The sequence below is a fragment of the Phascolarctos cinereus genome, unplaced genomic scaffold (genome assembly GCF_003287225.1).
Source record: "Phascolarctos cinereus isolate Bilbo 61053 unplaced genomic scaffold, phaCin_HiC Scaffold_2;HRSCAF=192, whole genome shotgun sequence".
NCBI lineage: Eukaryota > Metazoa > Chordata > Mammalia > Diprotodontia > Phascolarctidae > Phascolarctos > Phascolarctos cinereus.
The window spans coordinates 400,573,551-400,597,828 of record NW_027555625.1 but is presented as its reverse complement, the minus strand read 5'-3'; positions in this window follow the sequence as shown (position 1 = coordinate 400,597,828).

The window sequence follows — 24,278 nt, the reverse complement described above, 5'->3', positions numbered from 1 at the left end:
TCAACAGTGATTTAGAGCATTTTTCATATTACTATAGATAGCTTTTATTACTTTGTCTGAGAACTACCTGTCCATATCCTTTGACCACTTATCAACTGGGGAATGACTCTTATTTTTACATACATATAAATTTAACTCAGTTCTCTATATATTTGAGAAATTAGGCCTTTATCAGAGAAACTTGCTGTAAATTTTTTTCACACTTATGATTACTAGCTATATTTCCCTCCAACCTATTCCTCCCTCCACATTTATCCTACTCTTTCTCCTCTTTAACCCAGTCCATCTCAAAAGTGTTTTCCTTCTGACTAGTACCTCCTTCAATCTGCCCTCTTCTATCACTCCCCCCACTTCTGTCTATTATCCCCTTCTTTTCCTACTTTCCTCTAGGGTAAGATAGCTTTCTACACTGAACTGAGTGTGTATGTTATTCTCTCTTTGTGACAATGCTGATGAGAGTAAGGTTCAGGTGCTCCACCCCGCAAACTCTCAACTGCACTATAAAAGCTCTTCTGAGCCTCTTTTATGTGAGATAATTTACCCCATTCTACCTCTCCCTTTTCCCTTCTCCTACTGAATTCTTCTTTCTCATCCTCAAATTTTATTTTTTAAGATAATCATTCCATCATATTGAACACACACCCTTGTTCTCTTTCTATGTATACTTCCAATTACTTTAATAACTAGAAAGTTCTTTGGAGTTACAAGTATTATATTGTTTAACCTTATTGAATCCCTTATGGCTTCTCTCTCTCTCTCTCTCTCTCTCTCTCTCTCTCTCTCTCTCTCTCTCTCTCTCTCTCTCCCTCCCTCCCTCTCTCTCTCTCTCTTTCTCTCTCGCTCTTTCTCTCTTTTTAATGCATTTTTTGAGTCTTGTGTTTGAAAGTCAATGTTTCTATTCAGTTCTGGTCTTTCCATCAGGAATGCTTAAAAGCCTCTATTTCATTGAATACCCATTTTTTACCCTGAAGGATTATATTCAGTTTTGTTGGGTAGGTAATTCCTTGTAATCCTTGTTCTTTTGCTTTCCAGAGTGCCCTATTGCTAGCTCTCCAATCCTTTAATGCAGAAGCTGCTAAATCTTTTGTTATCCTGACTGTGGCACCATAATGTTGGAATTGTTTCTTTCTGGCTGCTGGCAATATTTTCTTCTTGAACTGGGAGATCTGGAATTTTGCTATAATATTACTGGGAGTCTTATTTTGGAATCTCTTTCATGAGGTTGTCAGTGGATTCTTTCAATTTCTATTTTACCCTCTGGTTCTAGATTCTTAGGCCGGTTTTCCTTGACAATTTCTTGATAGGTGATATCTAGGCTCATTTATTGATCCTGGCTTTCAGGTGGTCTAATAATTCTTCAATTATTTCTCCTTGATGTATTTTCAAGGCCAGTTGTTTTCGCAAAGATATATTTTACATTTTCTTCTTTATTTTTATTCTTTTGATTTTTGTCTTTATTATTTCTTGATGTTTCATGGAGTTATTCTCTTCTACTTTTCTTGCCTGAGTCTAATTTAAAAAATTTTTTTTTTCTTCATTGAGCTTTTATACCTCCTTTTCCATTTGGCCAATTCTGCTTTTCAAAGAATTCTTCTCTTCAGTGAATTTTGTATATCTTTTTCCTTTTGGCCAATTCTGCTTTTGAAGGCATTCTTCTCTTAATTGGATTTTTGTGCCTCTTTTACCGTTTGACCTGTTCTGTTTTTTAAGGTACTATTTTTCTTCAGATTATTTTGTACCTTCTTTACCAAGCTGTCAACTCTTTTTTTACATGATTTTCTTGCATTACTTTCCCCAATTTCCCATTATTTTATTTATTTGATTTTTAAAATCCCTTTTGAGGCATTCCAGGAATTCTTTTTGGCCTGAGACTAATCCACTTTATTTTTTAAGCTTTAGATGTAGCAGTTTTGACTTTGTTGTCTTCTCCTGAGTTTATGTTCTGATCTTCCCTATCACCATAATAACTTTCTATGGTCAGGATCCTTTTTTTTGTTTGTTTGTTTGTTTTTCTCATTTTTTTAGCCTATTTCTTGACTTTTAGCTTTATGTTAAAGTGGAGCTCTGCTTCCAGGGTGGAGGGGGCATTGTCCCAAACTTGAAGTTTTTTGTGCAGATGTTTTCAGAGCTAGTTCTGGGGATCTGTAAGCTTTCTGTTCTTCCAAGGTAATATGATCCAGGGAGATGTATGTTTACTACTCTCCTGGCCTGTGTTCTGGTCTGTGAGTGACCACAAGTACTCTTTTCTGCCCTGGAATTGTGACCACGGTCCCCTCTCCCTTGTAGCCACAAGCTCTGGTGTGTTAATGCTCCTTCTCACCCTGGACTGTGACCCAGGACTGATATGCAACAGAGTCCAGCACCCAGTGCCAGTAAAAGGACCTCTCCAATATTCTTCTGACTACTTCTCAGACCCACTTACCTTCTGTGGGCTGAGAGCTCTGAAATCAGCCATAGCTGCCATTGATTCAATCACTCCAAGGCCTGCTCCTGGTTTGCTGGAGTGCCACCTGCACTAACATAGCCTAAGCTGGATTTTGCTCCACTCTCACCCCAGAGTGATCGACCTTTCCTGCCAACCTTTTAAGTTGTCTTAGTCTGGAAAATTATTTCACCCTGTTATTTTGTTGGTTCTGCTGTTCCAGAATTTGTTTTGAAGCATTATTTAATTTTGTTTGGTCAGAAATTTGGGAGAGCTCAAGTGAGTCCCTGCCTTTTCTCTGCCATCTTGGCTCCACCACTCTGGCCACTGAAATTTCTTGAGCTTAAGGAAGCATAGCCAGACCTACTTTTTAGGAATATGAGAGGAGAAAATCAGTTCTGTTTTAGACGTGTTAAATTTGAGATACCTGTGACATTCCAGTGGAAATGTCTAGCAAGCCATTGAAAATGTGGGATTGAAGCTCAGGAAACATATGAATGCTTGATATATAGATGGACAGCTAGGGTGTGCTGTGGATAAAGCACTGAACATGGAGTCAGAAAGATCAGAGTTCAAATTTGACCTCAGACACTTAATAGTTGTGTGACCCTGGATTAGTCACTTAACCCCTGCCTAAAACTGGAGAAGGAAATGGCAAACAATTCCATTATCTTTGCCAAGAAAACACCATGGGCAGAAAGAGTCGGGCATGACTGAACAACTAAACAACAACAGATACATGGATGTGGGAATCATCTGCATAGGGATGATAATTGAATCCATAATAGCTTATGAGATCACCAAGTGAGAGAGAATAGAGCAGGAAGAAGACAGAGCAGTGGTACATACTATACATTGAAGAAAAGGCCAGGAAGATTATCCTGAAAAGAAGACTGAGAAGGATTGGTTAGATGAACAGGAAGAAATCCAAAACAGAAGTGTCACAAGAAGCCAAGGAAGACAGATTATTCAGAAGGAGATAGTGCTCAATAATTTTGAATACCGTAGAGAGGTCAAGATGGATGAGGACTGAGAAAACTCTTTTGGATTTACCAGTAAAGAGATCTTTAGTGATCTTGAACATAGAAAGTATTAAGACTTAAGGATGGAAATGAGATTACAAGGGGTGGAGAAATGAGTGGAAGGTAAGAATGTAGAGTGATATAAGACAATAGCTCTAGGGGATAGTTTGGTTTGATTTGGTTTGGTTTTTGTTTTTTAGAATGGGAGAGAGATAGGAATACATGTGGACAGCTGATAAAGAGTTAATATCTGTATTTATCTATATCTATATATGTCTGTCTGTCTATCTATCTATCTATCTATCTATCTATCTATTTATCTATCTATCTATGTATCTCTGTATCTCTGTATCTTTCTATCTATCTCTAGAGAGAAAGAATGATCAGAAAGGCAGTTTTCCTGAAAAGAAAGGATAGTATCAATGAGGCAAATAAGGCAGTTGGCCTTTTCAGGAAGGTGAATCACCTATTAGGCAAAGATTAGAACAAAACAAAAGAGAATAGCAAGTGATTTTGAGAGGATTTGAGGATTAGACTTGAGGAGAACAGGGAACTTATGATAGACTGCTTCTTTTTTTTTTCCAGGAAAGTATAAGGGACGGAGAAGGAACTCTAAATGTTAGGGCTGTTGGGGTAGCCTTTTTGCTAGGAAAAGACCCAGAAGGCCCATCTACAATTTAATTAAATGCTCCTCAATGTTTTTAAATTACTAAATGGGTAAAGGAGGAAGTGATAAGCCAGGATTTTGCTCTTAATTGGTTTGATTTATCCATATTCCTACAATATCCACCAATATTACTACTTTTTTAAGTGTATACTATGTGAATATTTTAAAGATCTGTGATTTTGGTGACTATTCCTTCTACCAATTCAGAACATAGTACCCCTGGAACTAGCAACTAGACGGTTTTGAGAATTACTTTGGCTGAAACATTTGTCAATCAATATTCAATCTAAGTGATGAGCATCTCCAAATTTATCTAGGCTGGCCCTCAGAAAATAGACTACAGTCTAATCTATTCCTAGGCCAATATGTCAAGCCTTTCAAGATTTATAGGGCCTTCCAGAGCTTGCACTGCTCTGATAGCCTAAAAGACCCTAGGGTCACCTTCACTCCATAATGAGGCATTGGGTTAAATTTTAATACAGGTTAGATTAACATATGAATATCAAATAATATCATAGGTTATATTGTTTATTAATTTCTCATTATTATACAGGATACGAACTAAGATCTAATTACATAACTCCAATGGATCTGTGACCTCATCAATTCTCTCCTTCATGTCAGATGGCAACTCATTCTTGCCGACACAAATTGTGACTTTGTTTCTTTCTCTTTCCATAAGTACACCATAGGGAGTCTTTCCCATATGCTATGAGATGGGGTGAGAGGGTGGTGGGTCTTCCTTAATTTTTCTTGACACCATAAAATACTAGTTTTGTATATAGTATTTTATTGGTTATCCCTTGCTTCTGCTACGTAAAAGTCACATCTTCATTTTTAATCATATCCCCTTTGATGGAGTCTTAAATTTCTCTTGCATTATTACTTGATTATAATGTATCATGTCCAGATCATACCCACCATGATCCTCTCAATGCCCTAAGTAAGATCTTCAATTTTGTTTCTTTAGAAACTGTTGTTGTTTGTCCTTTGTTTAGAAGACAAATGACACTAATGCATGTGATCTGGATTTGAGTGAGGCAGAGTTGCACAAACTCTCACTGTCTCTTCCAGAGTCATTGAGGTTCAGCGACAAAAGTCAAGAGGACCAGAGGTGGCTCAGGAAGGAGTGGATGACCTTGGCCTCTTAGATGTCTGACCAAGCTCTAAGCATTCCACAATGTTTGCTTCAGCTGCTTTCATGACCAGTGGAACAAATTGTTCTCATTGACCCATTTCCCTGGAGGAAGTCCACAGGTTTGAGGCCTGTCACTTACCCTCAACCTGGTTTAAACTCTCTGCTGAGATACTTTTACTGTGCATGACCACTGCACATGCTATAGCTTCTTGGTGCCACAGGTGAAAGTTGGGTGAAAGGTAGACATCAAAGGTGGATGAACAACCCCAGAAAGGACTCAGCAAGCCCTCACACTAGAGGTGCCAGTCCTCTCTGAACACCTCATACTTCCCATGTATTATAGTAGTTTAAAAAAAGAACTATCAACTCTACACAATTGCTTCTCAGATCAACATATCCAGCCTTTCCAAAAAGCACCAGATACCTACTGGATATTTCAAGCTGTGTGCCCTGGAGACATCTCAAACTGAACATGTGCAAAACAGAGTTCATTATGTTTCCTTCAAAATTACCCCTTCTCCCAAATTTCTCTATTCCTTTTGAAAGCACCACAAGTCTTCTACTGTCCTAGGTTTATAATAATAGCATTATCCCCCATTCATCACTGTGTTTCAAGCCACATACCCAGTTTTCAAATCTCTTCATTTCTGCCTCTGTCACCTCTCTCACATCTGATTCTCTTTCCCTGCTTACTCAGCTAACGCTTTTGTTCAGGCCCTCATCATCTGTTGTTCAGATTATTGTAATAGCCTCTTAATGAGCCTCCCTACCTCAAGTCTTTCCCTAGTCTTGTCTCACCTCCTTACTGATGGCAAAAACAATCTTCATTTAATGCAGATCTGACTATGTCAAACCCATGCACAATCATCTCTAGTGAGTCCTCATTTGCTTCTAGGACAAATTGTAAGTGTCTCTGTTTGGCTTTGAAAACCAATTTATTTTCCAGTCTCATTGTATATCACCTGTCTCCCTATACAGGAATCCACATGCTACAAAACAACCTTCTCCCATTTTTTCTTCTACACACCACTCCATCTCTTTTCCATGCTTTTAAAGTATTTGTCTCTCATACTTCCCTGACCTCTCTTTTCACCTTCACCTTCACCTTCTCTTTTTTCCTTCAAGAGCAACTAAAGCACCACCTTCTACACACTGCCTTTTCTGTTCCCTCCAAGTGCTACTGCTGTCTCTGTCTCTTGTCTCTCTATGTCTCTCTCATTCTCTCTCATATTTAAATACTTTTATTTTATTTGTAATTATTCTCTTTATGTTTCCCCCATTAGAATGTAAACATGTTGAGGTATGGAATGTCTTATTTTTGTATTTATAACTCTACAACTTAGCATACAGTAGGTATCTCATAAATATTTTGGTTGACTGACTATATATCAAACCAGACCTCGCTGGGGGAGAAAAGCAATAATGACGTGGAAAAGATGGGTCTTATTTCATAGAGAAGCTAAGGGTCATTAAATAACTAGTTTTCCAAAGATAATCAAGTCTGCTCTCCCCCTCTAGTCAAATTCTGTGACTGGAGCTCATTCTCCATTTGCAATATCTATCTTAGCTACATAAAACTGTCAGTTACTATGAGTAATATAAGCATTCTTCATTCACTTATTTTTAAAAAAATTAATTAGGCTAATTCTTTTGAGTGGATCTTATTTAGGATGTTCTTATTCAGATGGATCTTGGTTATAATGTTCTTCAGTTTTTCAGGTCTTAATGCAATTGATACAATGACATTAACATACAGGAGCATTTGGAGGACCTCCGAATCTTTAAAGAATCACTCTTTCATCTGCACTGTTAGCTGTATCTCCTCAATGACAGTAGCAAATAGAGTAGAATATATCTTTACCATTGTGCAATTGATTGAAAGATGCAGAGAATAAGAGACCTCATGTTTATTTCTTCTTGAATACATAAGAAATCATTTTATTCAGCAGAGCAAAATACTGCCTTAAAGGCTTACCTTCAAAAAGGTATTTCACGTGTATATGTCAAAATTATATCAGGGTACTTGAAAGATATTAACAACAGAAAAAATAATGTTTGATAACTCTCTGATTATTAACCTAAGATATTATTATTATAAAAACTAATAATGAAGACAACTCTTTCTTCATTTTTAGTAAACCTAAAATCTTTTTATTTTAGTGAACATTTTTTCCAACCAATTTTCTGCATACCAAATAACCAGGTGTCTACATGTAAGTGCCTAGCTAATCAAAAGTAATCCAAACATCCCATTCTCTGTCACCCTACCATGACTACTGAATGTTCACATCTCATCTGGTTAATTTACTAACCTTTCCAGTCCTCTCTTGGATATGTTGGCATCATACAGACACAGCTCATGGTATGTTACTTGGCTGTGAAGTGGATCACTGGTAGCAGCAATTATGAAAATAATTAGGGGTAGCAAATGCCAAAATTTAAAAGAGTAGAATTTTTGTGCTCCAAGCCAGTGAGAATGACTTGATAAAGGCTCTATACACTACTGTCCTGCTATCCTCAGGCACAGAAGAATAACATTTCAGAGTTCCTAAGCATAGGGATATGAACAATATATGCTAAAAAAAAAAGGGGGGGGAAGTCTGGCTATATATAATTCACAAAAACTCACATGGATACCCTCCTCCAGGAAGATAGTTCAACTGCTTGGTAAAGATTTGAGTCCACCAGTCATTGACATCTCAATAGAATCAAGGTAATTGTTTTTACATCCCTACTGATAGCAAACCATGGTTGAACAGCTGGTTATCAGTGGGGACCCTGTGCAAAATAGCACTGCAAGGAAAGAGGAATCTTGTCTCTACTACATCTGTAACACATTATACCATGATCTCTTGAGTCCCGATACTAAGGGTTTCAAAAAGATGACACTGCCACGAATGCACAATGGGAATGGAGCTATTTCAATAGCAAATGTGTGTGAAGTTTTCCTCATACAGCACAGGACTGCTATTATAGGGTATGCAATAGATGAAGGTATTGTAAAGCCAGTCCTTTGTTCTAGCTGGCCTCCAAACTGATCATGCTTAGTCATTAAGTTACTGCATGATACCTGGAAACCAACACTGAAATATGCAACACTACTAATGCAAAGCAAGGGAAAGATTTCTGGCTAGGAGTGCTGGAAAGCCATTTGCTATCATTATATCAAGCAGAAACTCCATTTCCCCTCTTCTGTCTCTTTCTGTTATATACATTTTAAAACGAAAGAAAGCTGAACTTTTTGGAAAAAATTACAAGCTGAGCTATACATGTGTCTACATACGATAAAATAATCTTTTTTTTTCTAAGAAGGAAGCATTATACAGTGATGGATAAAGAGCTGCCTCATAATAAGGAAGACACATGTTCAATCCCAAACATGGACTTTTTGACACACGTGGGCTTTTTGACCCTGGGCAAGTAATGTAACTTCTGTGGTATCAAACTCATATAGAGCTTCAGACCACTAGTGCACATGTAAGGATCCCTGAGGGCAGCATACTGACTTACTTTTTAAAATGTAATATTATCCATGTTTTACTGTGTGTTTATTTTGTTAAATAATTCCAATTACATGTTAATCGGGTTCAGACTACCCTCAAGCATATTGTGAGCTATATGGAGTCCACAGGCCAGTGTATCCAACACCTCTGCTCTAGGCTACTCTTTTTGTCCCTTGTATTGTAGAGCTGCTGATGTGTTTAGGTAAAATAAATTTGTTCATCAGGGAATTCCTTAAAGCAGTGAAATCAGAGAAGGCAGAAGTCTAGCTCTTATCCCTAGTTCCTATAATACTTTAAAGTCACAAATGATCTTCAAAATCACTCTATGATATTGATAATGTGAGTATTGTAATCCCTATTTTTCAAATAAGACAACTGAGTCTCAGAGAAATGACTTCTCATGAGCACATAGCTAGTAATTTTTTATCTTTCTAAAATATTTCTATTTATTTATTTATTTTTGCAAATTTGACAAAATCCAACATAAACATTTACATATACTAATATGGGATAGGGGTTGGACCTATGGTTTCATCGATATAGGAAACATCCATTTGCCAATGCATAGCAGCACATGCTTTATAATTCATAATCTTTGACTCCTGCCCGTAGTTATAAAAAGTTAAGTTGTTTGCTGAGGGTAATATAGCCAATATGTATAAAAGGCAAGACTTGAACCCAACTCTTCTTGTCTCCATGTCCAGTTCTCTATCCAGCAGTCCATGGTAAAGAAGAACAAAATTAAAAAAAGGAATTCATGTGAAATCAAGGGTTACCTATCATGGTCAGTTTTTTAAGTGCATATTAAATTTAATATAGTAGTCTTATTAATTTTCTGTATGTATGTGTCCCTTTCTGAACTTATAGTATATTTTCTAGTTTGTATTACAGAATCATAGAATCTTAAAAATGGACCAGAGGATATTTAATTCAATCAGTATCTTTATGGAGAAACCCTCAACAACACCCCATTCCCCAAAAGAAAACAAAAGATTATCAAGTTTTCACTACTCTTGGTGACATCTTTAGAGTGGAAACATATTACCTGCCATGATAGCCTATTCCAATTTTAAATAGTTTTAATTGTTACGGCTTTTTTTCTTTAAAGCAGACTTACTGTAAATTAGTAAAACCAGTCCTAAACTGGAAACTGACAGAAAGAAGACAGTTTTTATTTTTTATCAGTTCTTGCGTATATTTCTTCAAATGTTGAACAAAGATACTGAATACCAAGAAAGATGAAATATTAATTGAAGAGGGTGAAAAAAATGAAGGTTCCCCAAATTTCGGAGACAGTTATTTTCCTATCCTTTAGTGCTGATGATTCAAATCCAAATGATGGAGTAAAAAATGACTCCAGTTATTATTCTATCATCAGGTTAGTGTCACTTGAGCTTTAGATTTTACTTTCCCTTGTGAATGGTATAGTTTTGAGGCTCCTAATTGTTGATCCTTATTGTAATTTTCTCACCTCAGATTCTTGAAAACTATGTCAACTGAGTACGTGCTCTGGCAGTCCTATCTCTCCTATAAAGTTTACAAATAAATCTTGCTGAGTAACTATATATCTGTCAATAGAGACAGGCTACTGACTCCAAATTATTCTTTTCAGATACCAAAATTCCATTCTAATGTGAGTGTGGCTTGTCAACAGAAATAACTTAAGACAAACATACAGCATAAACCAGGGTTTAGAAAATCAAGGACAAAGGTAAAGCTTTTGCTGGGGATGATACTGAGTAAAGCATGCAAGATCTAGACCTCAAGGAAAATCAAGGCAGAAAAGGAGAGCATAAACTACAAGTCCAAAACAAGAAGGTTTTTTTAGGATGGATCCTAGACTTGAATTAATGATACAATTGTCATATTTTCTTCCTGTTTCAGTAGAAACTAAAGTCTGAAACATCTCAATTTTAGATATTTCAAGCATAAATGGAGCCTATCATTTCATGCAGCAATTCTCAATAACTAGCCGCCACTAAAAATTCTTCTCTTTCAAATATCATACACTTAAGGTCCACTCAGTGCACTGGAAGTGTTTCTGTCTCATTTTTACAATGTACTGTAGTACAGTAGAATAATATTGATCAGTCTAAATGCCATTGTATGTAATTTTTTTTCTTCTCAGAAAAACCCTGTGGAGGAGGTTGAAAAAATATTCATTGACCTGGAATGGAGGAATATAAATCATCTAGTCCCATATGCTATTTTTGAAGAAAAGAAATATGATGTCAAGATAAATTAAGTGACTTGTCAAAAGTCACATATGTAATTAGTGGCAGGTAAGATTAGAATCCAAGTGTATTATCCACCCCAATACTGAGCCAGCAAACATTCAAGGTCCTATTATCTGCCTTGCCTGGTGCTATGTACTAAGGATTTAAATAGAAAGAGATATATAAAGCTATTCACCATTCATTAACTCATTCATTCACGAATTCAACAAATATTATTTTAATACTTATCTCATTAGACATTGTGATAGGCATGGCAAGTGGCACAAAGAATAAGGCCCTGCCCATATCCATACTATTCTTATATCAGACATAAGAGGCAGCATGGTATAGTGGAAAGACAGCTAGACTTAAGTGTGAAGAGACATGTGGGTTTGAAGTCCACCTCAGGCACCAGCTATGTGACTTTGGCCAAGTCACTAACCTCTTTAAGCCTCAGTTGTTTTCATTTGCACAAATTAAAAAATAATAACACCAACCCCATGGAATGTTTGTGGAAATTAAATGAGATAACATGTAAAACACTTGGTCAATCTTAAGTACTAAATAAGCATCCCATCATCATCATCATCATCATCATCATTGAATAACAAGTACTAAATAGAATGTGAAAGACCAGTGAAAGAAATAGGAAGATGTGGGCAGCTGGGAGCGAGGTGGGATGTATGTGTAACGGGGAAGGCAAGAACATCTTTCTTGACGATGATGTTAAAAAAAAAAAAGTATAAGTAAAGACATGGAGACAGAAGAGCAGACAGTATGTTTGGGGAAACTGTAAACACTCAAAAAGGCCCCTTACCACCACCATGAACATAGCTCTGCTGGGCATACATAATGCTATATACACCTGCTAATGTATCCTTTTACTTACAATAGGGAATAGCACACAGAACTTTTAATGGACAGGCATCATGGAAATACATAAAAATAATAGCATTTGTCAGTTCAATGACATGAGTACAAAGCAAAGGAGAAAGCCCTTTATCTGACATTTAAAAGTAGAGATTTGTTTAAGATCAAGGGTAGAAAACAAGTACAATAAAGCATAAGGTGCACACAATAAAAATACAATCACCACTGCGTAATTTGTGAATAGTACATTCCATTTGAATTGACAGGACTAGGATATTGTGATCTAACACCTTGCACCCTCAAAGAGCTTCGCAATCACATTTTATTGTTGCTGCCAAGGTCTCCAATTAATCTCATTAGAAGCTTACAGTTTTTAAGTGCCTCATCCCCTCTCTTCAACACTGTTTACTGTATAATCCAGACAACCTCAGATGATTTCTTATTTTAAAAATAAATTTATAACGCAGTTACTGCTATTAGGGTGCATTATAACTAAAAGATTAATCCAGTTAAAATACAGAAACAATTACCAAATCTCATTCAGCCAGATGCTCTAATAGTATAAGTACTCTGGTTTCAGACAAGAGTAAGCATGATGGGAGGGTGACCTCTCTAAATTTTATATGTGTCTCACACATACATACAGTATCTTCCCCAAGAAAGTCTGGAAAATATTATATGACAAGAAGCTCATCTCCTGTTTCCTCTTTCAATGCCTTTATATAAGCCAAGGATTCCCTTTCAGCTTCCAGCAGGTCTTCTTTCTATGAACTAGAATGACCTCATGTTGTGATAAACCATTTCATTCTGTCACCATTGACTGGAAGGAATTCTGGGGAAAGCTCATCTCTGAGTTCAATGTCTCTACCTCAAGATCAGCTCCACATTCAACTTCTACTCACTCTAAGTATTAACATTTTTATTCTCTTTCCTAACCAGATTTCTTCTATTTCACTGAGCAACTATTACCAAAGTTAAATGAATTATATGGCTTAAAAGGTCATAAATCCTGCTGGAGAATCAGCTCAATAGGGAATTTTAATAAGGACAATTGCAAGATGAAAATTTGGGGTTAGAGGATATTTAAAATGCTGTGTTTGTCCTTTGAGACATTAGCATTTTCCATCTTGAAGTAAAAGAAGGAAAAGAGGACTGGCCTGGACTAAAGGGCTCTGGTAGTTAGTTATATATCTGATCATGCCCATTTTCTGCAGGATGCTGATTGAATAGTTATCTTACCAGGATTTAGCCTGTTTTATTAGGTAAGTATTAGAATAAGAATAGTGGAAGGGAGATTAGGAAGCTGTCTAATATGAGTCCTTGTTTTTCAGGTAGAAATAAAGCATCTTGCCCTAATTTTATTTGAATTCCCTTTTAAAAAAAAAAGGACTCCCCAGATTCTGAGACTTTCTAGACTTCACTGACATTTCAGTAATGGGAAAACAAAACAAAACAAAATAACTTCAGTCGGTATTCTTAGGAGAGTTATACGTATAAACCTGTGCTAGGAACTCTGTAGGGGACACAGTGAAATTAAAGGTAAGATTCTTGCCAACAAGGATCTTACAGTTTAGTTAGGTTGAATCGATTAAGCACACATGATATTTTGAAAGCACTTTCCTAGGTGCTGGGAAGAAAAAGTTTAAAAGAAAGGGGGAAAATAGTCCCTGTCCTCAAGGACATTACTCTCTTTCCCATAAGTTACAGATAAAACATATGAGAAAGGAGGAAAAAAGTCAAATGGAGGGTCCAGGGAAGATGTGCCAAAGAATTTGTGAGAAGCTCTGCATCTTGAACCTAACACAAATCTGCTTGTTGTAATTTCTTCCCTTTCAGTTGAGCTGGAGAACAAAGTAGATTATCATTTCATGTCCTTGAAGACAATTACTGAGATATTCTTTTCTTAAGCTTAAATCATTTTAGTTCCTTTACACTTTTTTTAAATGTGCTTATAAATGTTGAGTTTGTCCAGTTTACTCAACAGAATTCCAAATGCTTAGTGATTTTTTTTTTGTAGTGCTAAAATGTGGTAGGTTTGTTTTATTTTAATTTTTTATTAATTAATTTAATTTCTATTTAATTTTAATTATTTATTTATTTTGTTTTGTTTTTTTCTGGCATCCTTTTGTGAGGATAGGAATTATAAAAATCATGTAACAAACATCAAATCAAGAATTTTTAAAAAGTTGATTAGAACTCTGTTTCTCAAACTGCTGTTCTTTCTATGAAGAAACCATGATTGTTTTCAGTCCACCAAGGATCTTGGTGGGGTGAGACTCATGAAATTCCATTTATCTACTGGAGTGTGAAAATAAAACTTGTTATATCTGTCAATACATTTTTCAGGATTTTTTTTCCCTCAGGCACATTGAAAACTCATTATCTGTGGGGTTAAAATTGTGCTTGATTTTTAACTCCATGAAGAATTTTAGTATAGAATCTGATGACATTTTCCCCTCTATTTGGAAAATTGAATATTCAAATATAGCAATTTGGTTTTCTATTGTTCTTTGAAAAATACCTTTGGAATGTTCTACTTGATCATTCTGTTACACACACGTAACACACACACACACACACATATACACATACATGCATACATTTTTAACATTATCTATATCTATCTATCAATCTATCTATCTATCTATATATCTATATACATGCATATATGTGTACATGCCTGCATTCCGTAAGAAAAGGAATACAACAATGTTGTCAAGCATAATGTGATAAAAAATGTTTGAAATTTTTACAGTAGAAACTTGATTATTCATTCTAATAAATGGAAAAGCTCTAATGATTGATCCAAAAGAGGTTAATTTTTTTCCATTAGCACCTTATCAGGATTTTAACCTTGAAATTCTCAGTCCTCTATAATGATTTGAGAATGGCTCAATGCTTGTCAGCAAATTCTGAAGTGCTCTAATTTACTGTATATTTTATGAGTTTACTATAACTTACTCTATTTTTGTGTATCTATTCATGGATTTTTCAGTATTTTGTTGTGGATATTTCATCCTTTCCTGAAAAAAAATGGTGGTAGTTTCTCTTTCTTTTTCCTTTCTTTTCTTTTTTTTTGTGAAGGAGAAGATATTAATAACAAAACTAACAACAATGATAATGATGTTACCACATTACATTTACTAATGGCATAGGATTTGCCATTTAAAGAGCATTTTTACATAAATTATCTCAACTGATGCTAATAAAAGTCCTATGAAAAGAAGATAAAGTTTCAGAAATATTGAGTAATTTACCTTTGGTCATAAGGCTAATAAGTTCTAGGGCCAGGATGAGAGCTTAGACCAGTGGTTTTTCCATTGTGCCAGGTTGCCTCCATTTGATGGTCAGATGAATTAACTTCCAAGAAGAAGAAAAAAAACCCGAGGATATTGCTGCCATTAAGTGTGAAGGGTCTGGAAAAATTTTCAGTGACTTGAATAGAGAGCTTGAAGGTTGTCTTTCTCCCATGAATCCATAACTGTTCATTGTACTTAGAGTGAAGGTTAGCTTCATTCCTAATTCAGAAAGTAAAGGGACTCACAGAATATCTCTTCTCTTTCCAAGTTATCAGGAAGGAGGAGGCACACAGATAAAAAGTAGAAGGGATGTGAAACAGAAACAAGAAGAAAAAAAAATCTGCACAATAGGGAAACCTGACATCTCAAAGCTGGAGAGGGTAGAACATGACATAGAGAAGAAAGGGAATCCTGAACACCTGAAGCTAAATGCTAGCTATGATGTTCTTTCCATGAAGAAGAAAGCTAGGTCCTCCAAGGCAGGAACAATTTCTTCTGTTCCAAAGAATGAGGATGTGTTCTAGAGGTCATGTTAGGAGAGACATTATCCAGTTAGAGACAGAGGAAAAATGACAAGTAGTGGTGGCCAATGACTTACCACTGAAGTGTACTGTCTATGTGGCCTTAACAACATGCAACAACGTCAGCTTTCCAGGGTGTGTAATTCATAAAGGATGCAATGGACAGCTTTCTAAGACTTCTCAAACCTCAGGACTGCTCTTCACTTCTGGTAATGCACATAGAAAAATGATACCACCAAAAGGAATTTAGAAAGCCCTGATGACAATTAAGAATCTCTGGCAAGAAAGAAAAGACTCACATGTTTATAGGAGATCTTTTCATCTCTGATACCATGAAAATTCAAGAGATTTAAAAGAAAGTTAGATTTGGGAAGTAAACTACTGGTTAAGAGGATGGGACCTAAAAATGAGAATCATATTTGTAGACCGTGGCTGAAAAGAGGCACCACATAAGCTCTGTGTCTGGATGGAGATAAGATAAGATGAGATAAGATAAACACCTGGATGGAGTCTTACAAATCTGATCCAAAGGATTTTTATAAGCTGGAAAATGCTGGATAGGATAAGAGAGAGAGAAACAAAATTTTATACGTACCAGGCTAGATACCATAAAGGGAAGCTACAGTGTAAGGATATGTAAAGGAAATTCAAAAGTAGGATGCTCAGAGCTGGTGCTCTATCCACTGCACCACCTAGCTGCCCCCTGGGAATACCTACTCTTCAAAGAGCACATAATGCTATACCCCAAAAATCCCAAATTAGGCCAGTTCTGAACTGGCCCCCTAGTTTTGGACTGAACTCCCATGCATTGCATGTCAAGCCAAATTGAGAGAAATTAAACCATGGACACACACACCCTAATTTCATTTGTCTCTTTCTTAGAACGGACTCTGTAAATAAATTGGGGTTCACAGGTGTAAGTCAGTGAGCAAGTAGTGAGCAATAAAACTCATGGCCTCAGATATCTGCACAAATACACACAGTAAGAGTAAGAAATGCAGTGAATTTTATATATGCTAATGCAAGGAGACATTGTTACAACTGAAACTAGAAGAAATTGGAGCCCACACTTAAATATGGGTCTTGAAGGGCATATGCTTACTTTGATATATATAAAATATTTATGTATATATGTGTGTGTGTATGTGTGTGTGTGTGTGTGTGTGTGTGTGTGTGTGTGTATAAATGGATGGATTAGTATTGCATCAAAATACTTGGGTGAGCCCAACTTAGAGAGGACAACACTATAGACACCATTATTCTTGTGAGAATCAAAGGAGGGAAAACAAGTTATAGTGTTATTGGAATATGTTGAAAACAAAACAAAACACCAAGACAGAAGGAGGAAACTTATGATGGCTCTAGGAAATAAATCACAAGCCTGGCATGGAGGTATGATTTAATGATATAATAATAAAGCAGAATAAATTACCCACACATCTGCTAAAGTAAATACTTTCTCTCCTCTCCTCTCTCCTCTCCTCTCCTCTCTTCTCTTTTCTTCTCCTTTCCTCTCCTCCTTACCCCTTCTCTCCTTTTTTGTCTCTGTCTCTCTCCCCAACTCTCTCTGTCTCTCTACCTTTATCTCTAAGTTTCTCTATATGTATCCTTTTTTGTCTTTCAGTCCGTATCTCTGTCTCTGTTTTCCTATCTGTCTTTATGTCACTGTCTCTATCTGTCTCTCTCTCTCTCTCATGTACTAATGAATTCTTGGCTTATACTTTGACTCAAGAAAATCAAATTCACAAATATAACATTGGGAGATGTGTGGCTTAATAGTACTTTATTCAATAAAGATACTGAGTCAAGAGAGATATAACTGCCAGAAATGCTAATGTGATCATAGGAAGCATTAAGAGAAAAATTGTAAAAGTGGTAGGCTTAACTCTGCCCTGACCACATGTGATTGAGCATTGTACCATGGCAGTTCTGGGTGGGACATTTTAGGAATTATATGAAATGTCCAGAGAAGAGTGACCAGAATGGTGAAAGAGCTTAAAACTCTGAAGATTAGTTGATGAAATTGGGGAGCTTTAACCTAAAGAAGAGAAGACTTTTTTAAAAACTTTTTTAAAATTAATTTATTTTGATTTATCACTTATTATTTAGTCACTTCCATAGGCTTTTGAGTTTTAAATTTTTCTCCCCTTCCCTCCCCAAGACTGTGCATAATCTGATATATGCTATATATATATATATACATTACTATTAAGCATATTTTCACATTCGTCATGCTGTAAGGAAGAACTATAACCAATAGGAGGAACCACCAGAAAGAGGAAAGAAAACAAAACAGAAGAAAAAAAATGGCAAATGGTATGCTTTGATCTGCGTTCAAACTCCATAGTTCTTTCTTTGGATATGGATATCATTTTCCATCATGAGATCTTTGGAGATCCTTGCATTGCTGAGAAGGGCTAAGTTTGTCAACGTTAGTCATCGCACAGCGTGGCTGTTACTGTGTGCAAAGTTCTCCTGGTTCTGCTCACTTCACTCAGCATCAGTCCATACAAATCTTTTCAGGTTTTTCTGAAGTCCGCCTGCTCATCATTTCTTATAGCACAATAGTATTTCATTACATTCATATACCACTTGTTCAGCCATTCTCCAATTGATGGGCACTCTCAAGGAGAGAAGACTTATTGTTGACACGAAATCTATCTTCAATTATCTGAAGGGCTTTAATGTGTGAAAGGGCTTGGATCAGTTCTTCATGACCCCAGAGGGAAGGACAAAAAACAGTAGGGTAGAAGAAGAGAAAAATTTTGCTTCGTTGTGAAAAAACAAAACACCAAAGATAAAAGCAAAAAACAACCAACCAACAACAAACAACAATAACAAAACAACGACAACAAAAACTTATTAAAGCTTGCCAAATGTTACCAAAAGTGGAATGGATTGTTTTGGTAGATACTGTGTTTCCTCTTCTTGATTGGATCTGCATATAAAGGCTGGACAGCAACTTGCTAGGGATGTGAGAAATGGGATTCTTGGTCAGTTCTTGGTAGGCCTACTGACCTCTGAGTTCCCTTCCTTCTACTTTCATGATTCTACATAATATTTTTTCAAATGCTCTAATCCAGGTGCAGACATTCCATGACAAAAAAAAAAGCCATTGATTATCTTTTCTTGGTTAGGCAATCAATGAGCATTTATCAATTGCCTAGCGTATGACAGGCACCGTGCTAGTCACTGGGACTTTTTCTCTTCTCTCTATATATTTTTATACTTGGTGATCTCAAGTCCCAAAGATTTAATTATCATCTCTATGTAGATGTTTTTCAGACTGATTTGTCTAGCCTTAACCACTTTCCTGACTTCCATTCTCACTTCTCCAAATATCTTTTGGACATCTCAAACTGAATATCTCATAGACACGTTAAATTCAACATATTTGAAACTGGACTCACTACGTTTCCTTTCTCATCTCTCCCAAGTGTCTCTACTTCCTAACTTCCCTGTTATTTTGCAAAGTACCACCAACCTTCCAGTTACCCAGCTTCACAACCTAGGTATCACCATCAACTTATTATTCTATGCTTCCCCCCATCCCAGTTTCCTAAGCAGTCATGAAGTCTTGTCATTTCGATACTAATATGTGCCCCTTCTCCCTTCTGACACTGAAATCACCTTGGTGTAAGCCCTCATCATCTCCAGTCTGGAGTATTGCAATAGCCTGTTGTTTAATCTCTTTACTTCAAGTTTCTTCCCACTCTAGTCCACTTTCTAATTAGCAGTCAAATTTATCTTCCCAAAGCACAAGTCTGATCAATTCACTGCCTTACACCTGTGAACCCCAATTTATTTACAGAGTTCATTCTAAGAAAGAGACAAATGAAATTAGGGTGCTTGTGTCTGTGGTTTAATTTCTCTCAATTTGGCTTGACATGCAATGCATGGGAGTTCAGTCCAAAACTAGGGGGCCAGTTCAGAACTGGCCTAATTTGGGATTTTTGGGGTATAGCATTATATGTTCTTTGAAGAGTAGGTATTCCCAGGGGGCAGCTAGGTGGTGCAGTGGATAGAGCACCAGCCCCGAAGTCAGGAGGACCTGAGTTCAAATCCGGCCTCAGACCAAGCACTTGACACTTACTAGCTATGTGACCCTGGGCAAGTCACTTAACCCCAATTGCCCCCCAAAAAAGAATAGGTATTCCTAAGAGGTGTCAATCAACCATAACAGGTCTACATACTAAGAGGTCTTGAGTACTGGCCTTGGATCACTTATTCCACAAGGGCCAATATAACCCATCATCAACCCAGTCTTGACAGTCTGAATCCACCAAACCTGAGTAGGATAAAGTCAGGCCTGGGTTTGGAGTTTGATCAAGATAAGAAGATTCAATGCAATCTCATTATCAAATATGTCCTTCTGAAGAACTTTGGACAAAAGGCTGGCAGGGTGGAGCTCTGAGTCTCCAAAATACAGATTACCAAGAGAAATCATTTTTCACATACCCTACCCCATTCAACCTAGCCTCTTCCTAACTTTCCAGTTGCCTTGAAACCTACATATCCCAGTGTATTCTATAATATAATGACACTGACCTCTTTGGAGTTCCTTGCACAGGGGAATTATCTCCTGACTCAGAGTATTCCTTAGCTCTCCCCCATGCCTAAAACTCTCTCTTCATCTCTTCTTCCTGCCTTCCATAGCTTCCTTCAAGTCTCAGCTAAAATTGTAGCTTCTGCAAGAAAACTTTCTAAATCTCCCTCTTGATTATCTCCAATTTATCCTATTTCTATCTTGTTTGTACAGAGTTGGTGCATTGTGTTTCCCACATTAGATTGTGACCTCCTTGAGAACAGGGACTGTTTTCTGCATTTCTGCTAGACTTGCTGAGTAAAAACAGTTCTCCCCTCAAGGAATTTACACTCTAGGGAGAGGTCTGGTATACTAAATCTAGAGGGAATCAGGAAAGACCTCTGGTAAAAGAAAGAAAGAGAGAAAGAAAGAAAGAAAGAAAGAAAGAAAGAAAGAAAGAAAGAAAGAAAGAAAGAAAGAAAGAAAGAAAGAAAGAAAGAAAGAAAGAAAGAAAGAAAGAAAGAAAGAAAGAAAGAAAGAAAGAAAGAGAGAAAGAGAGGGAGAGAGAGAAAGAGAGAGAGAGAGAAAGAGAGAGAGAGAGAGAGAGAGAGAGAGAGAGAGAGAGAGAGAAAGAGAGAGAGAGAGAGAGAGAGAGAAAGAAAATTGCCTCAGAACTCAACTTCAAAGGAAACTGAAGATTCTTTGAAGCAGTGTTGTTGAGGTTTAGGGGCTTAGTGGTGCTGGGACACCAAAATCACAACACGCAGATCCTGCCTGTAAGAATTCATCCCAACCCTTCTTTCAGCCAAAGACAAGGTTTATTAGAACATCCCTCATATTGGGCAGAATCTTAAGGATTCTCAATGTCAGTGAGCTATTGGCTAGATTGTAACAATCTGAGCACCTTAATGGAGACAAGATGGACCTTACATACAGAAAGATTAGGAAGGATTTAGGAGTGGCCAAGTAGTCTGAGAGGACTGTGAGGTAATAGAAGGCCAGAGACCTGGACGACATGGCCAAGGGATAATGGAGCCTAGCCTAGGTAGGATTAAAGGTGGAAAGTGGTCATAGGGAAGTAAGACAATGGAGGGCTAGGCTAGGTTAAGGGTAAAGGAGAATTGGGGGATTTGGTGTAGCCACAATGAAAGGCCAGTGGATGGGATTATAGCCTCAGGGGAATGCCAGAGATTTTGCCACTGGGGAAAATCCAGGGTTTTTCCTTATTGAGGTCTAGATCCCATCCTCATCATTGGTATATACAGTATACTCCTGAATTATTAGTCTATGCAAAAGAATGGAAATGGGAGGAGTGTCATATATGAAGGAGCATAAAGAAGGGCACATTGGCTGCACCATGGAGAGCATAAAGGGAGTGGTGTATAAGGAGGCTCAAAAAGTAAGTTGGAGCCAGGATGGAAACAGCTTTGAATGCCAGAGAAGTTTATTTTTGATCCATATAATTTGATATGGAGCCATTGGAATTGATTACATCAGGGAGATGCTCAGTTAGGTTGTACATTTCGGCAGCTGTGTGGAGGATGTGGAGGATTGCCAAGAGACTTAAGGGGGGGAGACTAATTAAGAGGCTCAGACCAAAATATTCCCTTCTGCTACTAATGCCTTTTTATCTGGGGGATTACTTTACCAGTACATATACCTTGTTATTTAAATGTTGTCTCCTCCATTAGAATGTAAATTCCCTGAAGGCAGGGACTGTTTTTATCTTTCTGTAATGGCCTCACTGGGGACAATGCTTTGTACTTTGTAAGTATTTAAACGCTTGTTTACTGACTTCTTTTCTCTTTACTCCACCCAACCTCTTCTACTTCTACTTCCTCTCTTTGTCCATTGTACCTATGTTTTCAATCCTTTAGTAGTATATATAGGCACTGCTACATGCCAATTCCAAAGCTAAAAAATTTGCTACCTCCAGATCTAGAGAGAGGTTAAAAAAACAGGAGGAAAAATAATTCTAGTAAACAAAGGTGAAAGAGGCCAAAAAAAAATTATTTTGCATGGCACCATTAACTTTACACTGAATATAGTACTTTTTCCTAGTAAGGTTTCAGTAAGGCAAAGAAAGTCGATTGCTATGAAGATCTGATGGATATACCTTCCATATTCATCTATTTTTATCAAAGAGTACAGACAATCCTCATCCCAGAACCATTTTTATTTCCATACTCCTAACCCTCCCTTTTTAAAAAATCCCCTGGGGGCTGTTACCTGGCCTCAGTAGAGAGAGCACCTGCCCTGGATTTAGGAGGGCCGAGTTCAAATCCGGCCTCAGGCAGGTAACACTAACTAGCTGTGCGACCTTGGGCAAGTCACTTAACCCCATTGCCTAGCCAAAAATTAATTAAAAATTAAAAAAAATAAGAAATCCCCTCCTCTCTCAACCTCCGGGACTAGAAGTTCCCACTTGATTCCTTCCTACCACTTGCCCCTTCTCCTGTCCACACTCAAAGCCTGCAATCAGAATAAAATCTGTAATAATATCTTATCATTTATGATATAGCAGATCTAAAGGCCACCAAATCCAACACGAGTTCTTTTATGTAAAGTATAAGCAAACTGAGCCTGACAAAATTAAATCCCTTGTCTTACATTGCCCAGGTAGTAAGTCAATCCTTTATTTCCTTGTGTTAATTTAAAACTATGTTATTAGGTCATAGAGATGTAGTCTGGCATAGTAGAGAACTGGCCTTGAAGACTGAAAAACTTTGATTCAAGTTCCAGCTCTGGTCTATACTGGCTGTATGGACCTGGCAAGTAACTTAAATTTTCATGGCTATAGGCAATTCTTCAAGACTCTATACATTGCAGAAAACTTACTGACTCATATTGGTACAGGGAGTTTTCTTTCTTGGAAATTCCCTGTGTTAATGAAATTCTAAGTTTAGTGGCCCACCATGTCTCTTTAGCTCTTCTGAGGTTATTTTTAAAAATAGAGATAAAGCCAAAAAAACACTGGGGGAGGTGCCTGGAAAGGGATAAGTAAAATTAAATATATGTTAAAATTAGTAATCAATGCTAATTACATATATTGAATCAAAGAATCTGAGAGTTGTTAGAAATCTTGCAACTATATAGTTGAACTTATTCCCAAAAGAAATTTAATCTTCTTTCTGTCCTTTCTCTTGACAGTTGTAAAGCCCCAAGTGTGTTGTTTAAAGAATGAAAGCATCATAAAATATATATCCAATTTTCTAACTTGAAAAATAACAAATAAAATATCTAATTTCATTTTCCTTATGACCTTCCTTCCTTATTATGTTTCTGCTTTCTAAGTTTCTAGTGTGCATTTCATACCTATATATTTTCCCCAAAATATATTAGTTTACATTTTCTTATCTTTCATTTTTTGAAACTTCTTCAGGTCAAATTATATTATTTTCCTGTCCTTTGCTGATGTTAGCAACACCTCTTAATGTAACAGCTATCCAAGATAAAAGAGAGTTGAATCCTCTTTTCTGCTGTATACTTTGCTCAAAGATTAAACAAGTTAGGCTGTGCATTGTTTTATAGTTAAAATAATTTCTCTCTATCATAAAATATTTTCTAAAAGTACATGGAATAGTCCATATATCATCCATGAAAAGGCCTACTACAGTACATTTAAAAGCAGGGGTAGAATTAAATTATACCTATATACATTAATTCTAAATTTCTTAACATTCAGTCAATCAACCATCCACAGAAACATTATATAATTATATATAATTGTTTAATTATATATATGGATGATATGACACTATATTTTCATTAGAGAGAAACAAACATATATAAATGTAAATATTATATTGTATATATCATATGTACATAGTGATTTGAGAATAGGATGTGCATATATGTTCATGTATGTACACATGCATATATTTCATGCAAACATATGTATACATGTGTATTATGTACTTCTCTACCTTGTGTTGTATCTTTCTTTGATTCTCTCTTCTGATGTCAGGATAACTTTGGTGATAGAAGACTATGCCAGAAGAACACAAGGCTCTAGCAGGCCCTTCCAATCTGGAATGCCTTTGAATGTGGGGTATATGGCAACTGTCATTTGAGAACCAGCCTAGCTCAGGTTTG